The sequence below is a fragment of the Miniopterus schreibersii genome (genome assembly GCF_964146895.1).
Source record: "Miniopterus schreibersii genome assembly, chromosome: 8".
In the NCBI taxonomy this organism is placed as follows: Eukaryota; Metazoa; Chordata; class Mammalia; order Chiroptera; family Miniopteridae; genus Miniopterus; species Miniopterus schreibersii.
The window spans coordinates 65,139,989-65,158,043 of record NC_138109.1 but is presented as its reverse complement, the minus strand read 5'-3'; positions in this window follow the sequence as shown (position 1 = coordinate 65,158,043).

Below are 18,055 nucleotides of genomic sequence, written 5' to 3'. Positions count from 1 at the left end.
CTTGGAACTCGCACAAGCTCATCTCCTAAACCCTCTCTGGATTTCCTGTGGTAATCCCCCCTTGTGTCCCTTTGAGAAAGAAACAATAATCCTTTTTTTTCTCAAGAGTAAAAGTTCAAGAGCATAAGTGATTTAGTTAGGGATTCAAAAAGCACTTTGGCAGGAATGGAAAAAGCAATGTTGGAACCAGTGGTTCCCCCAGGTCGCGCTGAAGATGAATATTTTCATGTGAGGAAAATCGGGCACCGTCAGCACTAAGAGGGTCTGTCTCTGCCCTCTGCTGATACACCAGACAACTAAAATCTAACACCTACTCAGTGGCCACTCTGAAAAGTGCCATTATTAATACATGATTGCCACTGCAACAAAGATAGTAACAGTGACAGCGGGAGCGCGGGTGTGTGAAGCGTTTTCTGCCCGCGGGGAATTCGCCCTGATCTGCATTGACTCTGTGGCTCCCTGCAGGCGAGCACCTGGAGACTCTCCTGGAGGTGCGCTGAGCGGCAGGGCAGTGCCGTCAGGTGCGTCTTCGTGAAGGCCGCTGCACCTGCTCTTCCCCTCCCCACGCCCGGTCTCAGGCTTCTAAGAGATCGCACTGGTTTGGAGGAGACAAGGTTGGAAAATAAAAGGGCAGTTAAAAGAACATTCCAAAAAATGCATTTTTCTTCTTCATGTTCAAGAAAGCAAGCTATTTCTCTCTCTCTCTCACACACACACACACACACACACACACACACACTTTACTAGCCTTTTTGCCCAGCTGTAACTTTTGTAACTTGGAGCTTCCCTAATCACAGCATTCAAGCCATAGTGCTAGGAACCCCGAATCTCCTTACTGATAGTCCCATTGCTTTTCTTGCTGCCAGGAGAGGCAGACAACTAAGTCCAGCGGGAGCTGACTGTTGACTGACCCCCTGGGCGATCTGCGCGTGGGACTCTCCCAGCAGATAGATGGCTGCACTCTGGTGTGAGCCACATTTCCTTTGTGTGCAACACTTAGATGCTTTGTGATAATTGACAAGACTTGCTCTATTAAGAAACATTTTTCTACTCTCCCTTTAAGAAATCTTATAAACTCTAATTTGGCCCAACTACTTAGAGATCTATACAATTTGGTATAAAATGGCATGTTTTCCAAATTGTCCCATAACAGGCTAAAACATATATGAATACTTGCATATGGTATGATATGAAAGCTTTATACCAGTGTGATTTATTCATTAATCAATTAATATTTTAATTCAACAATTATTTTATTGAATATCTACTACTCTAGGCATTGTACCAAAAGCTGGACATTGTGAGAAAGCATAAATAATACAAATTCTTTGGTGTATATTAAAAATATGAGACTAATGTGGGAAAGAATCGGTCATTAAAATAAACTGGACACAATGCAGGAGAAAAATGTTTGAAAAAGCTACTTCTGATCTTAAAGCATTTGGTTTAAGGTATATTCTCTACAGATTCTATTTTGCTTATTCAAATAATTCTTGGAATTTTGAATGGCTATATTTTTTGTTGTTATATCTCAACCCAACATGCAGGAAGTGCCCTTGTGTCTTAAAATTGTGTTTTATCCGGGGGCTTTGATCTGGTGTGCCTGTCACAAGAAACTCTTTTTAAGTCCAAGAATGAAAGCTATTGTCTCCATTATCAGTGTCACACCTACGGATGCCTTGAATTTCGCCTCTGGGCATTGAGAGTTAGAAGTTCACAACCTGGGGCTTCAGATGAACACACTGAATGATAGGTCCAGATAGCAGCAGAAATGGAAAAATAACTAACCACCCTATGAAGAGCTACCACAGAAAGGACAGAATTTTCTTCCACAGCCAACGGGAAGCAGGGCCTGCCAGGCTGTTAAGACACGCACTCAGCCATCTGAAGAGCTGAGAGGGAGGCAGGAAGGCTGGCTAGGAGTTAGTAAGAGCTGGGGGGGACTGAACAAAGGAAAATGGCTGATGCCAACTTGTCACTAGAAAAGGAGGTGACGCTCTTACAGAGCTAGGAGAGGTCAATAAATCACCACCCTTATCTTGCAAACAGAGCCTGTGACTTCAAAAATTAGCTCATTTATTCTGCACAATTAAATTTATTGAAGTGTGACAGAAAAGTTTAGCAGGCAGCGAAGCATAAAGCCAGCAACAGCCGAACGGAGCATCTGAGTGAATGACACAATTAGTTGATTTTCATTTTATTTATCAATATAATTATTGAATTGTAGTTATCCCTTTTCACAGATTTCTACAATTATTACTGCTCCGGTCTCTAGGGAAAGAATTAGTTCAAATTTTCAGTCTAAGTTAATGTGATTATGGAGCTGCTAATAAAAGGAAAGTTCTTTAAAGTGCTACACAATCTTGTATTCAATGTCACTCCCACCATCGGGCTTAGAAATCCAGTCCCTTTTCATGTGAATGTGGCAAATTGAATTTAAATTTGTGAGTGTGACAAATTCCCTAGGTGGGGACTGAGCTGGGGGTGGCCAGTGCCTTCCCTCCTCTAAAGCTTAGGAATTTGTCCTGTATTTAAAAATGGGGATTTAAACAATTTGTTTTTAAGTGATGAAAAAGAGACTCTGGAAATATTTTCTGGCCTTAATGCAATTTGGAAAAAATTAAAAGAAGACTGGCGATGATAGGAACGCTTGCTCTTTTGTTTTATCTCACCCCTCGTAGTACCTGGCTCTCCACCGTGTCCCCGGAAAGCCTGTCAAAAGAGAGAACAAAGAAAAGTTGGTAAGACAGTGTTCATGTGTCAGAGGGGAGATGGAGAGCAGCCTGCCACACGATTTCTGGGAGCCTAGTTTATCTCCCCGAAGCCGCAGCATATGAATACACCAGCTGTCTGGGTCTGAGTGGCTTCTCCCAGTGAATCAAAAGACTTCTGGGTGCCGAAGTGCACACTTCCCGAGAGGCCTGAAAAATGACCCGCTTCCTACAGGGGGCTCAGTCTCGTTCATCACCCACAGGTCTGTCAGTTAAACATTTATTATCTTTGGCATCTGAGAGATGCTCGGTTTCTCTGTTAAGGTGGAGGGAAGGTAACTCAAGTTCAACTTGTAATAAAACCAACATAGTACCTAGTTTCAAAAAAAAATCTATTGAAGCTGTGATTTTTCAAGCTTCGAATCTGTAAGGATTATGAGAGCTTGTTAAAAGGAACATTCCCAGGTCTCATCTCCAGGAGGGGAACTTGGTGTGATTTTTCCAATGAATACTCTAAGAGGTTCTTTTGGTCTTGGCCTTGAGACCAACTTCAAGAAGTATTGAAAGTGCTAAAGTAAATCATGGGCTTGAATAGGGGCAGCTCTTCCAAAGACAAGCAGTACAGTTATCCATAAAAAGCAAAGAACTACTGACTTGCGGGTTAAGATGAGAGCACTAATTTCTGACCCTAACATAGGCATCTAACATGTAACCTAAGGATTATCCATGTGCTATAGTTTATCCAGTTATTATTAATGTTTGCTAGTTCTCAGAGTAAGGAGCTAACATCTATTGTATATTCTTGTAACCTAAAATAATTCTGTATTCCTCTTTTTCTTTAACTCTCACCTTTAGTCTATCAGCAATACCCGTCTCTTCTGTGTCAAAAGTTAAGTCTCAAAGCCATCTACTTTTTTCTGTATTCCTCACCCTGGAAGTCAGTGTGGCTGGAGAAGAGTGAGTGGGAGGTTCACATCTGTGAGACCGCCAAGGACCAGGTCATTTCAGTCCTTGTGGGCCTTTGACTCTAGATTTTATTCCAGAAGCAATGGGAAGTCACTAGAGTGTTGAGAAATCATGATCATCCAGACCTGATTCATCTTTTAAGAGACTCACTAAATGGCGTATAGGTTGTCTAATGTGTATAAAATGAGTCCAGTGTGAGATTAAATTCTGAAGTCACAGGACAAAATTTTAGAAAGATTCCCCAGCTCCTTGTTAATTACAAAATAAACAGAAATCCAGAGTGGGTGAGCAGGAGGGTCCTTCTTCTATGACCCATTCTTTTGTAATTTGTGGACTACTCTTGACATAATTCTACCTTATCTTTATGCTATTATAACACATTTTTAGATAAAAACTTTGAATTACATTTCTAGTGGTCACAAAGATTTAGCTACCTTTTTGTATCCCTGTATTCTTTGAGAGATGATAGCAATGAACTGCATAGTTAAATAAGATGGAAAAACACATAATTCGTGGAGGACATTGAGTTACCTCCACAGAGCATGTGGTAGACATCTATCATTCATAAACTTCTATCATCCACACCACCAAGGCAGAAGTTTTCATTAGTGTCAGGCCGCTCACATTCCAACTCATCCATTTTTTAAACTGGGGAGCAGCTAAGGGAGAAAGAAGTATAGAATATTTATGGGTCATCACTTCTGTGATGATAGGACCTCATCATAAGAGCAAGGGGGTTAAAATTCTGCACAAGGGGAATAAATATGCTTCCTCTACAGTAAAATAGGGAAGGTCAACTATTTCACTTCAAATTAAAGAGAGGAAGGAGATACAAAGTTTGCAAAAGCTTGTTTTGTATTGACTCTGTTGTACCCATGACCCAGAGCTATATGTCAATTGACTTGTGTGCACGGATTTCAAACACAGCTTTCAAGCTGCACATGAACAAGTTAAATGAACCCTAACAGCTCCATTTTTAATATAGCCTTTTCCTGAAATTTTTGCTTCTGTGGCAGATACTTTAGACCTTGAAATTGTTCTTGGTTAAGTTCCAATTCAAACTCTCTTAATAATAACACCCAACACCAAATGTATATGTTGAAATTTCCAAGAAATTGCCATGTTCCTTTGAGTTGGGTTTCCCGAAAATCTCTCATGGATTTTAATGCATCGATTGTAAATGAACCAGCTTTTACACTTCGTTAGGACAATTGAAACACAAATCTTTTTAGGCTTCTTAGATTCCCTTAATCCCCCACCCTCCCCCATGCCCCTCTCTTTATCAGTGCTCCTTCCACCATGCCAGATCACATTTCTAGTACTGGATTTTAATAAAACAGCACACTGTGAGGGGCAGGATCAGCTTCGAAAGAAGTGTTGCAGGGGCCAGATGACACAGCCCCAAAGACATAGAGTTAGCTCCTCAAGGGGTGAAACCTGGCCATTTGGAAATGGGAGACAGGAAAGAGCTGGACAAATAAGTTTTCCCTTCTTTTTCTACCCTGTGGGTTATTCTGGGGTGAAGTTTCTTCTTATAAACCTTCTGCAGAATCCCCATGTACAGAATTAACAATCCCAGGTGACACTGTGGCTTGTTATAAAGTGGCAATACATTGTATTCTTCTTACCTTATTTTCCTTATTTACACTTCACTGCCCTGGACTTGTACCTCCAAGGAAAGTGTCAGCCCCAATTCCTCGTCTCAAGATCTGCCTTTTAAAGGATTCCTTCTAACATGGATGTTTTCTGTAGATGATAGGAGGAAGGCAGCTTAACCAGCTTAATATGACCATTAGGATTCTCAGCCCTGGGTGAGCATCAGAATGATTCATTTTTTAATAATACCGGCCCTCTCACCACCCCTCTGCCTAAGCCAACCTAAGACCTACTAAGCTTCCAATGGTGGGCACTCACAGGCTATAAAATCTCCTCCAGTGATTCTGATGCGATCATAAATTGCCTTCAGTCTAGAGAACGAATACCACTACTCTGTCCTCTGACAAATTAAGAAAAGTAGGAATGGGGATCCAGAGGCCAGGAGATTGTTACATTCTTTCCCCACTAGAACCAATTAGCTAGATAGGCTTTAGAAGTTTAGATTGAAATGCAAATATACCTAAGAAAACAGCGTAAACCCTTAATAGAGTGATGTATCACATCATGTCAAAATGTAATAAAACTAAGCCCGGCCGGGTGTGGCTCAGCAGTTGAACACCAACCTAGGATCCAGGAGTTTGGGGTTAGATTCCCAGTCAGGGGCGTGCAGGAGGCACCTGATCAATGACTCTCTCATCATTGATGTTTCTATCTCTCTCTCCCTCTCTCTCTGAAATCAGTAAAGATATATTTTTTAAAATGTAATAAAACTTTAAAAAAAAATTAATTTGTCTTTCTGATTAGAGAAACCCTAAGAAGTCACTATCTTAATATCCCTTACATGGCTCCTAACAGACATGGAACTACAACCTGCCTCACTTGTTTTCAGGCTAGTTTCCCACTCCGCTGGCCACTGTGATGACACGGCTGGGACAGGAGATGGGTTACTGCAAAAGCCTGAGTGTAAGGAGAGGGTAAGGCCAGGATGGAGAAAGCTGGCAGCAAAATGGACAGTGAGCCCCTTCCAAAGCCACACTCACAGACTTCATCTTCGGTGCTGGAGTTGCCTTGGACCTCTTCTTGGTTGAACCAATGACAGTCACGTCCTTGGGCTAAATTAGACCTCTGATCCACACGTTGTAGACCTCTGATAGAGAGAGGAAAACTGAGTAACAGTAAACCTTTATTTTAGTTCTGTCCATCCCAGTATTTAGGGAACCAGGAGGAAAGAATTTGGGTAACATTTATGTGTCTGGGTTTCTTATTTTGTGAACTGTAGAAGAAAAACTGGAACCTTGATATACTAGTTTTCACTAAGAACAAAATCTGGCATTACACAGAGTTACTTGGAGATTAAGATGGAACGTTTTCATAGAGTTCATCATATTAACAAGACAGCGCTAGGATGCAGAGCTACCTATTTGAGAACATTAAAAGAAGTGAGGGTAAATGAGAACCCTAAAGAAATATGTTGAGCATTAGGAAACAAAGTGGAATTACTATATATAATACGATTGTGTCACTATTATGCCACACACATTGTTCTAAGCATTTCATGTGCTTTCAATCATTTAAACACTGACACAATCCTATGAAGAAGGTATTATTATTTTGACAACTTCAGCTACACATCCAATGGTATAATTAAGTAAATTTCTTAATTTAGAAATCTGGAAAAGAGGTTATTTTTCCTTTGCTCACTATCACATAGAGAGTAGCTATCCTCACGTAGAAAGAAAAAAATGTTCGGGGATGCATTCAATCTTTTGGAAGTCATTGTCAACCTCTTTGGTCAACTATAAGGCCAAACCATAAACGGTTGTTATCCCTGTCCAGCTAAAATTAACTTTGTTTTAGTCTTGTCATGAAAAAGCTGTTAGACATTAATTAGGATAAGAAAGTAGGATACCTACAACTGAAAAAGAGAATTCCTCCTCGACCAAGAAGCTGTGCTGCAGATATAACAGGGCCACTCTGCCAAAGCATGTGAATCACACGGCGTTTCCAGAGGACACGGCGGAGGCCCAGGCTCCACTGTAATCAGTCCCTCGGGGGGAAGGGCTGTCTCTGTCACCAGCTTTCCTCTCTTCTCTTTAGCATCCGTCACAAGCAACTATCACCTCCCCTTAGGAGTTCTCCCCACTGATATTAAAACGTTCTGGCTTTCTTATCAGTGGACACTATCCCCCAATACCTTTTACCAGAATAAAATATATAGAAATGAAGAGTTTTGTGTATTTTACTCAAATTTTACTACTAATAATATAGCAAGGAAAGCTTGGGATGAGTCTCGTGTATGACAGAAGTCAGTCCTTGCACTCCCAAGGAGATGAACAGCTCTGTCGCTCTGAGCATTGTTTAGCTCTTAGCACTCCACCTTCTCCTTGCAGACACTTTAGGGATTTCTGATATTCACCCAGAGCCCAGGGAGGGAGTAAAACTCAAAAGAGGAGGCCTTGTAAAGGCCTGAGAATGAAAACTAACACACACCAAAAGTATCAGTCTAATGTCAGGCAGAAAGGAAGGGGGGGGAGAGAAGGGGTCATTGAAAGGAGGGAGGAGGGAGAGGGGAAGGAAAAATCAAAAAGAAAGAAATGTTTTGTTAGGTTTTTTTTGTGTGTGTGTAGCAGGAGCTACACAAGGCAAAGAAACAAGTTGAAATTAATTGAATAAATTAGAAGATAAGACTTTGTAACTGATCCAGTAATTCTATGGTATCCACTGACCATCACATTAGTCTGATTCACAATAGAAATGTTTGGGCTTAAAAAGCAGTGGGAGGAAGCACGGGGAGATGGGGGGGCAGGCACGGCTGAGGGGGGGTAAGGTGCGAACGACCGAAGGGGGGAGAGGCGGAGAAGAGAGCGAGGAGAAAAAAGCGGGGGCTGAGTACGAGAAAGCCTACGGGGAGAGCACAGAGGATCCAAGCTAAGAAAAGCATTTCTTGCAAGCTTAGCAATATTTGGAATCTGCTAAGTAGCTTCGGTGGTTATTTGTTATTGTTGACATAAGACTATAAACTCTCTAAAACCGTATTCAGGGTTTCATCTATCTCTTGAAACATCTCTCCAATAATATAACTAGGTTATTTATTTAATGGTGATCAGTGTATTACTATGGCCTAAAGGTATGACGTGATATCACAAACTATTAAACAACACAGATTTCCCTATGACATTAGTAAGGAAATTACCTCATCAAGTTTATATTTTTCATAATAATAATTCTAACATTATTTTATGCACATTGGCACCTAAATTATTTTTTTTTAAGTCTTTCTGGATGGTAATAGTAGTCACTGACGGGTGTCTGGCATTCCTATCATCCTGGTCTTCAGCCTATTCCCAGCTAACGAAATCCGATTTTCTAAATAAAATCCCATCAGATAGGAACATGAGATATTTTCGAAATTCCCCACATAAAACTCCAGAGACTGGAACAAAAGGTGTTTTGGAAACTCCAACATCATCACTAGCTCAAAGCTTTCCACCTTTATTTTTCTTGAAGAATCTACAATCAACATTCTCAAACACAATTTTCCCTACACTTATGTAGAATTGGGTAAGAAAATTTTGTTGTCCATCACCTTGGAATAACAAACATGACTTTAAACATGAAACTCAAACACATCCAAATACATTTATTTAATTGTTCTGTAATAATATATGCTTTGCTTATAAAGAAATTTGCACATTAATCTATTTAGCAGATTATTGAAAATAGGGTCACGCTATCATTCTGTTTTTGAATATTCTGTGTAATTATTACAAGAAACAGAGTAAAGTAGACACCACATTTAATACTTAATGGAAGAAAAATAAGTTTAGAATATGACCTGTATTATCAGAGCATAATACAAGACAAAACTAAAATTCTTACCAAGGCCTACTCACTGTGAACATCTAAATGTTTTTCTTGTAACTATCTTAGCAACTGCTTTTAACCCAAATGTACAGATCCTTAGTTTTGTTTTACTACAGATTTGTCCATCACTTTGTAACCATTGATAAACGCCAATGACTTGAATTGTGTGGCGTATATTTTGATACAAGAATGATGTCCTGTACTATATTCTTTTCTCTTTATAAAACACTTTCACAAATATTTTTCTAGCCCTTATACCTATTAGTTAAATTGCTTTGTCCACGTTACAGCAAATGAAATTAACAGAATTATAAAGTGACTTGCCAGAGGTCACAAAGCCAGTAAGTAAATGGCAGACCAGGATGGCATCCCTCAGCCCAGGTGGCGTCCTTTCTTGTCACAGCAGCTAGCTCCTTTCAGGTACCCACAATGTGCCTAGATCCTGATTCCCACCTTCAGGGATCTTCTGTCCCGACTGAATCACACAACTGTTTCATCTAGGCCAAGTCACCTGAGCCCTTTCTCTCCCAGTTCTCTCTTCTGTACCTGCCTTCATTTTAAGGCAGAAAATAATAGCCAAATTCAGGAAATGACTCACAACCTTTCAAGCAAATTGGCCTGTTAAAAGAGTTAGTGCATATGCACTAGTTTAGAAGCAGAGTAATTGGATTTATGCCTTTATACTTTCAGCCAACAATAGATTAAAAATGGCTGTGTCCTTTCTAAAAGTTCCAACCTTAAAACAAGGGATATTCTTTTGTTCAAAGTCATCGTCAGGACAATTTTTCTAAACAGATAAATAAACATAAAATCGAATTGGGGCTCTTGCATGATTCTTTGTACTGTTTTCCCTGAAAGGTCAATTTTATCTTTTCTCACATGTAACTTATCCCAGTGAAGAAAGGTATCGAAATTTAAAATTGGCACAAGGCTACTAGACTTACAGAAACAGTTTTACTTAAATTTACTTAACAAGTTTCTGAGTTAAAGCATTATTCCCCGGAGATTACAAAATGTTTCCTTGCCTTCGGAAAACCTGATATAAATCTGTGCTTTCACCTCTTTCCAGACAATATAAAGTCCTAAGAACATTTTAGTCCCACTTACCCCCCTCCCATCATATATGCTATTGTTATTATGTATTTTAATTCCATGTATTTTAAAATCCCACAAGACATTTTTAGTCTTACATGGGCAATACTAATTCAGATTCAGCTGCATTCTTACCCTTTCTGTTTCCCTTCATTCCTTCTTATTTATTTATTTATATTGGCATATATATTTTTCATTTATTGTGATAAGACACCATGAGATCTATCCTCTTCACAAATTTTAAATGTACAATAAATACATTACTCTTGAATATAGATAAATATCGAACAGCAGACATCTAGAGCTTACTCATCTTATTTAACAGAAACTTAATGCCTATTGATTAATGACTCCCCAACTTCCCCTCCACTGCCAGACCTGATAATCACCATTCCAGTCTTTGATATTATGAATTTGACCATTTTAGATACCTCAAAGAAGTGGAATAAGGCAGTACTTGCCTTTCTGTGTCCGGATTACTTCACTTAATATAATATCCACAAGATCCAGCCATATTGTTGCATATCCCAGTTAGGTTTTTTTGAGGCTGAATAGTATTCCACTGTATGTATTCACAACATTTGCTATATACATTCATCGGCCCGTGGACACTTAGGTTGCTGCCACATCTTGGCTAGTGTGAATAATGCTGAAATGAATGTGAGAATCTTGATTTCAGTTCTTTTGGATAAATACCCAGAAGTGGTATTACTGGATCACATGATAGCTCTAATTTTAATTTTTTTGAGGAACCTCCATAATGCTCTTCATAGTGGGACCTACATTCCTTTTGCAACCCCAAGTTTCTTCTAGAATCACTTATTTCTTCTTAAAAAGTGCTCTTTAGAATTTCCATTAAGTATCTTTCAGTGAAAAGTTCTTACCATTTTGAAGAGACCCTGGCAATGTCTTTATTATTATTTTTAGTTTTGAAAGATGCTTTTATTAATATGGAATTTTAGGTTGATAGTTGTTTTCCTCATTAGCTTGATGTTATAATTCTTTTGTATTCCAGCTTTTGTTATTTCTTTAGAGAAGGCAGCTGTCATGATAACCGTCACTTCAATGAAGGTGTTTTAGCCTCTCTGCCTGCCTTTGAGATTTCCCTGTGACATTGGTTTCAGTAGTTTTGTTATGATGTCCTGGGTGTGATGTTCTTTATAATTCTATTACTGGAATTTATAGACCTTTCAAAAAATTAGGCTTGACATGTTTTACTCGCTTTGGAAAATTCTCACCCGTTGTCTCTTGTAATATTGCTTCTATGACATCTTCTTTCTCCCAGACTCTAGGACTGCAGTTCCATGTATATTAGGCCCTTTAACTGTTTTCCCTCTTTTTCTTATATGCCACCTTCATTCTCTTCTTATTTCAATCTGGATTTTTTTTTCTGTCATATTTCCCAGGATACTATTTCTCTCTTCCTTCTATCTACATAAAATTAAACGTGTCATTGTTTTTAAAGTGCTAGCATACTATTCCATTTCTTTTTTCAAATATTTTCCAGTATTCTGCTGAAATCCTTAATCTAAACATTGAACATATTATCCATAAGTGTCTTAAAATTCTTGTCTAAAAACTCTATTATCTGGATGCTCTCTAGGTAGTTTTCTACTTTCTGTTGTTTCTCTTGATATTCAGCCTTAATCATGTTTTCTGGTGTCCTTGTATTTCTGGTTATTTTCAATTGAGCATATGACATTGTATTCTTATAAAAAATAGAGGTAACTTGAAACCTAGAATTATATCTTCCTTTACAGGGAATTTATATTTGCTTTTGGCAGGCAGAGAGGAATATTTATGTCTAGTGTTATGCTTTCCTTGGTGAGCTTGTGACTTCAGTTTGTCTTTTCAGATCTGTAAGTCTGTCAAAAATTCAGTTAAGCTTCTTAGACTCTCCACCACTAATTTTGGAATAGGGAGATGCCTTTAAGAGAAAAGGAACTCTAAAGCAAGACTCTTTCTCTGGCTTTTATTCTTCTCCCTGGCTTTGGCTATGTAGTTTCTCACTTACTTGCTAGCTTTTTGTACATCAGTAAGATGTACTTCGTCCAGGTTTTCTGCTTGGTATTAGCAGAGTTGGTCATAATTTTCTAATCCACCATTACTGGAAGAGAATCTTTGTGTTGTTTTAAGAGAAAAACAAACCAATGCAATGGTGTGTCTCCGATACATGGGAGCTTTACATTTGCAGCCAAAAAGGAATTTAGAAATTATCATTTAATTTAACTCTCTTGTTTTATAGGTGAGCAAAATAAGATAGCTGGTTATCAGTCAAAACTAGTTGAAATGTCTGATTCCTAGTCCAGTAGTTTTCCCCCTTTATATAAAAAAATAATAAATAACTAGAAACAAAAAAATGGATGGGACACTCTATTCACCCCTTTCCCCAACATCCAGGAAATAGATATAATATTGTATTATTATATTGTATGTAACAGAATAAGATATAAGGGGAAAATAGTGACTTAGAAACATATTAAGGCTTCAGCCATTTGCTAAAACAGCTGGAGAAAGCTAGCTATCTGCATGTTTCTTGAAGATATCTAGGAAAGGGGATTCACCTATTGAATTTGGATTTATGAAATTCAATATAAACACTATTGCCATAGTCATTTCTAATTTTTTCTACTGTCTTTGGAAAAGATGAAAAGTGGTGTGTTTTTTTCTTCCACTGAATAATAAAGATGCATCAATTATTCAAACCCATGAAAACCTACAGCCTTGACCAACAGCAAGCCCAACCAGTGACTCTGACCTTTCAGAGAACACAGACTACAACCCTGCCTGACAGAGGTGATTGTCAGAGCCCAGCTAGTGACTCCACCTGACCATGGAACACAGTCAACATCCTTGGCCAACCAGAGAGCCCACCCAGTGAACCCATTTGAATGCAACCAAGCCAACAGAGCTACTAACCACTAACCTGCAGAGCCCAGCCAGCAGACCCCCCACCACCTCTGACCTCAGAGCACAGTCTGTGGCCTAGCTCGTGAGAGCAAGCATGCCTGCCCACGGGTGTTACCAGCTGACGCCTCCAGGACATCAAGCTGAGCTGATGGTGAATGTCTTTTCCTGCTGAAGTGAACTTATAAATTCTAGAAAAGGAGATCACTTCTTCAAATATGCAGATCCCAAGGAGGATACAACAACCATGAAAATCAGGTAAGCTTGACAACACCCGAGGACACTAATAAAGCTCCTATAACTGACCCTAAAGAAATGCAGCTCTATGAATAATTCAGAACAATCCTCTTAAAACCATTCAGCAAACAAGAACACACAGATAGATGACTAAGTGAAATTAGGAAAACAATGAGTTAACAAAATGAGAAATTCAACAACAACAAAATAGAAATCATAGGAAAAGACCTAAACAAACACCTCACAGCTAAAAATACAATGACCAGAGTTCAATAGAGAGTATTTTCATGTTATATATCTGACAAGGAACTAGCATCCAATATATATAAAGAACACTTACAATTCAGCAATAAAATAAACAACTCAGTTAAAAACTGGTATAAAATTTGAGTAGATCTTTCACCAAAGAACACATGAGTTCCTAATAAGCACATGACAAATGTTCAACATTATTAACCACTGCAAAAGTGCTAATTAAAACAATTAGGCATCACTTTGTACCTATTAGATAGCCATAATCCAAGATACGGACTGACAAATGTTGGTCAAAATGTGGAGGAATGGGAATGCTCATATATTGCTAATAGGAATGTATAATGGTGCAGCCACTTTGGAAACAGTTTGGCAGTTTCTTATAAAGTTAAACATAAATTTACTACAAATTTACCAAAGATGTATATATGAATGTTCAGAGCAGCACTATTCATAAAAGCCAAAAAGTAGGAACAATATGAACATCCAAAAGTTACTGAGTGTATAAACAAGATAATATGTATCCCTACAATGAAATACTATTCAGTGATAAAGAGGAATGAATTACTGATGTGTATAACAACATAGGATAATCTCCAAAACATTACACTAAGTGAAAAAAGCTGGGTTTTACAGACTACATTTATATGAATCCATTCAGGTGAAATGTCCAGAAGAAGGAAATCTATAGAGACAGAAAGCAGATTAGTGGGTGCCTGGGACTGGAGTGGGAGAAGGAATTGGGGACAAACAGGTAGAACGGATCATTTTGGGTGATGGAAATGTTCTAAAATTCATTTGGGGGATGGTTTCACAACTCTGTAAATTTACTAAATGTCAATTAATTATACCCCTAGCATGAGTGTACTTTATAGTTTGCAAATTATGCCTCAATAAAGCTGTTGCTGTGTCCACTCTGCAGACATAAATGGATTCCTTTCCAAAACTGAGTTTAGATTTTGAGACTGATGATGCCACACACACACCAAGGGGATGAAAAGGTTTATGACTCACATAAGGAGGCTTTCTGAAGATAGCAGGGAAGGCTCCCCAGTTGGTCTGAAAAATGCTTGGAAAGCAGAGAAAAATGATTCACATGGGATTGTTATTGTGGTTATGTGGTGGGACTAGGGTAAGGGTGCTCTTTCATGGCCAGAGACTTGTCTGGTTTGAAAATCCCACAGGTGCCAGAGGGGAAGGAAGGTGGGGGCTGGGTGATAAAGGAGAAGGGATTGAGAAATTCAGATTGGTTGTTACAGAACAGTCAGGGGGATGTAAAGTACAGCATAGGAATATAGTCAATAATATTGTAATAACTACGTACTGTGCCAGGTGGGTGCTGGAATATTGAGGGAACACTTTGTAGAGTATATGATTGTCTAACTACTATGCTGTACACCTGAAACTAATACAACATAATATTAAATGTAAAAAAATAAAATAAATTTTAAATATCAGGATAAGCAAACTCCTGTTCAAATATAAACCAGTTCTGCCTTTTAGTTGAAAGAAGAAGAGGAAGGAAGGAAGGAAGGAAGGAAGGAAGGAAGGAAGGAAGGAAGGAAGGAAGGAGGGAGGGAGGGAGGGAGGGAGGGAGGGAGGGAGGGAGGGAGGGAGGGAGGGAGGGAGGATGTCCCACAGGTATTAAAGAAGGGAGCATATGGAATTTCTTATCAGTTTTTACAGATGTGAGGCAGAAGGAAATGAGAGATGAAAGCTGTCAGTTGTCAACCACTCAAAAATGGAGTCAGACTCTTTATTAGGGCTGTTAAAAAATTCGTTTTCCCTAGGAAGTCTTTACTAACTCCTTAAACCATACATTTCCTAAGTGTATCACAGTAAACTCTGACTTCGGTACTCACTAATCCTTATTGTCCACTTATTGATTTATTGCATCCCTCATCCGATGGTGAACTGCCCGAGTGATCTTTAAAGCCCGAAACCTTCCTAATATTAGAAATATGCTAAACACCATAACAGTTTGCTGAAAATAGGTGACAGATAGTGTGAAAGTGGCAAAGGAGGGAAAATGAGAGGGGAGAAACTAAACAGGCCCCTAAGGAAAATCTTTCCCCAAAGTGTGCTCCCTTATTCCCTCAAGCTCTATTACTTGCTAAATCTTGGATGACTTCATTTCTTTTTTTTTTTTTACCCTCACCCGAGGATATGTTTATTAATTTTAGAGAGAGAGGAAGGGAGACACAGAGAGAGAGAGAGAGAAACATCAATGTGAGAAAGAAACACTGATCCAGTTGCCTCTCATACGCGCCCCGACTTGGGGTGGAACCCCAAACATTTTGGTGTATGGGACGGCGCTCCAGCCAACTGAGCCACCAGGCCAGGACAATTTCTTAATGCATCCAATATAAAAAACTAATACCATGATAAAAATAAAGTTCACACTTTCTTTGTTGTCAAAAAGGCAATGTTATGTGAGCATTAACTTTTTTCTTGACTATTAAGTATTTAATTTTAATACTTTAATATCTGTATTTCTTGTCCTTTTACTTAAGCTTCTTCTGCTCAGAGAAAATTAACTTGATGTTTGTTGAGTATATCTGTACCTTTTTTCCTGTACTCTCTTAACTCCTCCTATGTTCCAAGCTCTGCCATACCATTTTCATTCATTACCTCGTTGACTATAATTTCTTTCTTGCCAAAGAAAGTTCCATGAACATCCAGCCCACTGAAGATGATGCAGTGGATCACCTACCTACAGACTTCTTGTTCTGTGGGGAAAACTAAAGTTTCTATTGAGCCATTCTTAGTTGGGTTTCTTTTATTGCAGGCAGTTTTAGTGATATAAGAAAAGACATGAGAGGTGAATGATTTCTCTAGGCAAGTGTTGGCTCAAAGAAAAACGCCGTTGCACTGGCCACAGCTAAAACAAGCTGAATGCAAACACGAAGGAGACAACATGGTCTAATAAATCACATTTCCCTGAATTTGGTACCAGTGACCCAGGGCACCAAACCCTAATGGTGCTGAAAGGATCATTCACACACACTTAGTATTCTCTGTTGGTTTTGACCTCTGTTGTTGAGCAAGTGTTTCTTCAGAGAATTAAGTAGATGGATAACAATTCTGTGAAGATAAATATTTGGTTCAACATGGGAAATTACTTTCAAGCACTGGGGATACTCAATCTGATCTATAGGGCGCTTGCATTTTTCTAACAAACAAGTCAATCAAAGAAGCCATGGAATGGACTTTTTATCACCTAAGTGGAAGGCAGGGCACCTTTAATTCTGAGAATCTGAGGCTATCTGATTACAAGTGTTTGTTGTGTCTTTATTAGATACTACTGATACCGTTGTAATTTAACCTAGTTATGAATAGAAGGAAAGGAGAAAAAGGAAGGCCAAATAGTATAGGCATGTCATTTGTGCAACTTCACCAGGTAGCTACAGTTTAGTCACATGCCCAGTAAAGTCTTAGTGAAACAGGGAAGGTACTTGTCTGCCAGTCACAGCAGGGAACAGGCCATTGGCCAGAGTAGGTGTGGTCGCCGCATGAATGGAAAGATTTAAGATATTTAATCTCCTAAACAAAGAGGTCACTCTTGGTTTGCTCTCTTGCTCTCTTGTGCTGGACTCCTGGCCTGCAGGGGCTCTCATGCTCCTGAATTTGCCCACATGGCCCATAGCCACTCGGCCCCCACACACGGTGGGCTAATGGACTGCAGCTAGCCTCATGCTAAACTGGAGCCAGGTCCACCATGGGCACTGGCTTTGCTTCTAGCTCTGCCAAATCCCCAGCTGCACATCTGCCAGGACTGGATTAAGGGAAATGGGGCTCTGGAAACCCGAGGATGTAATTCCACGCAAATAAAAATCACTCATCCTACCTTGGGGAGTCTCAGAAAATTCTTTTTCTCGTGATATCGTGAGAACCCCACTGCCACTAGCAACGGAGAAAGGCCATCCACGCTTTTCTCTGGTAATACTAGCGTTGTGCAATAGGCCTAAAATGCAGCCTCTCCCATAGGGAGTTTATTATGTAAGAAACCATATATTGAGGAAGAAAGCACATTAATATGATAAGTTGCCCACATTGCTTTATTCAAAACTCAGTGAAAAGTTAGCTTGTTTTATATGTGCTTGGGTGGAAATTAGGGAAAAAAGGTTATTCACATATAGTCGTCTGCCTGGTTCTGTGGATACCAAGTAACTATTTGGAACTCTACCCCAGACAACGTGGTTTCCTGCTTTCTATTGTTATCTGGCTCTGAAAATAGATTATGCAAGACCAAAAGAACTGAAATGAAGATTATGACAGACAAAATAATTGGCCTCTCCTTTTAAATGCTAAAGGAACCCAGACCAATGGGAATAATTTTACCTACACCGCTTCTCCAAGTCTGAACAGTCCTGGCACTACAGTGCTGACAGTTCTTGGTTAGGCTCTGACAATTTACTAAGAGTTATTTT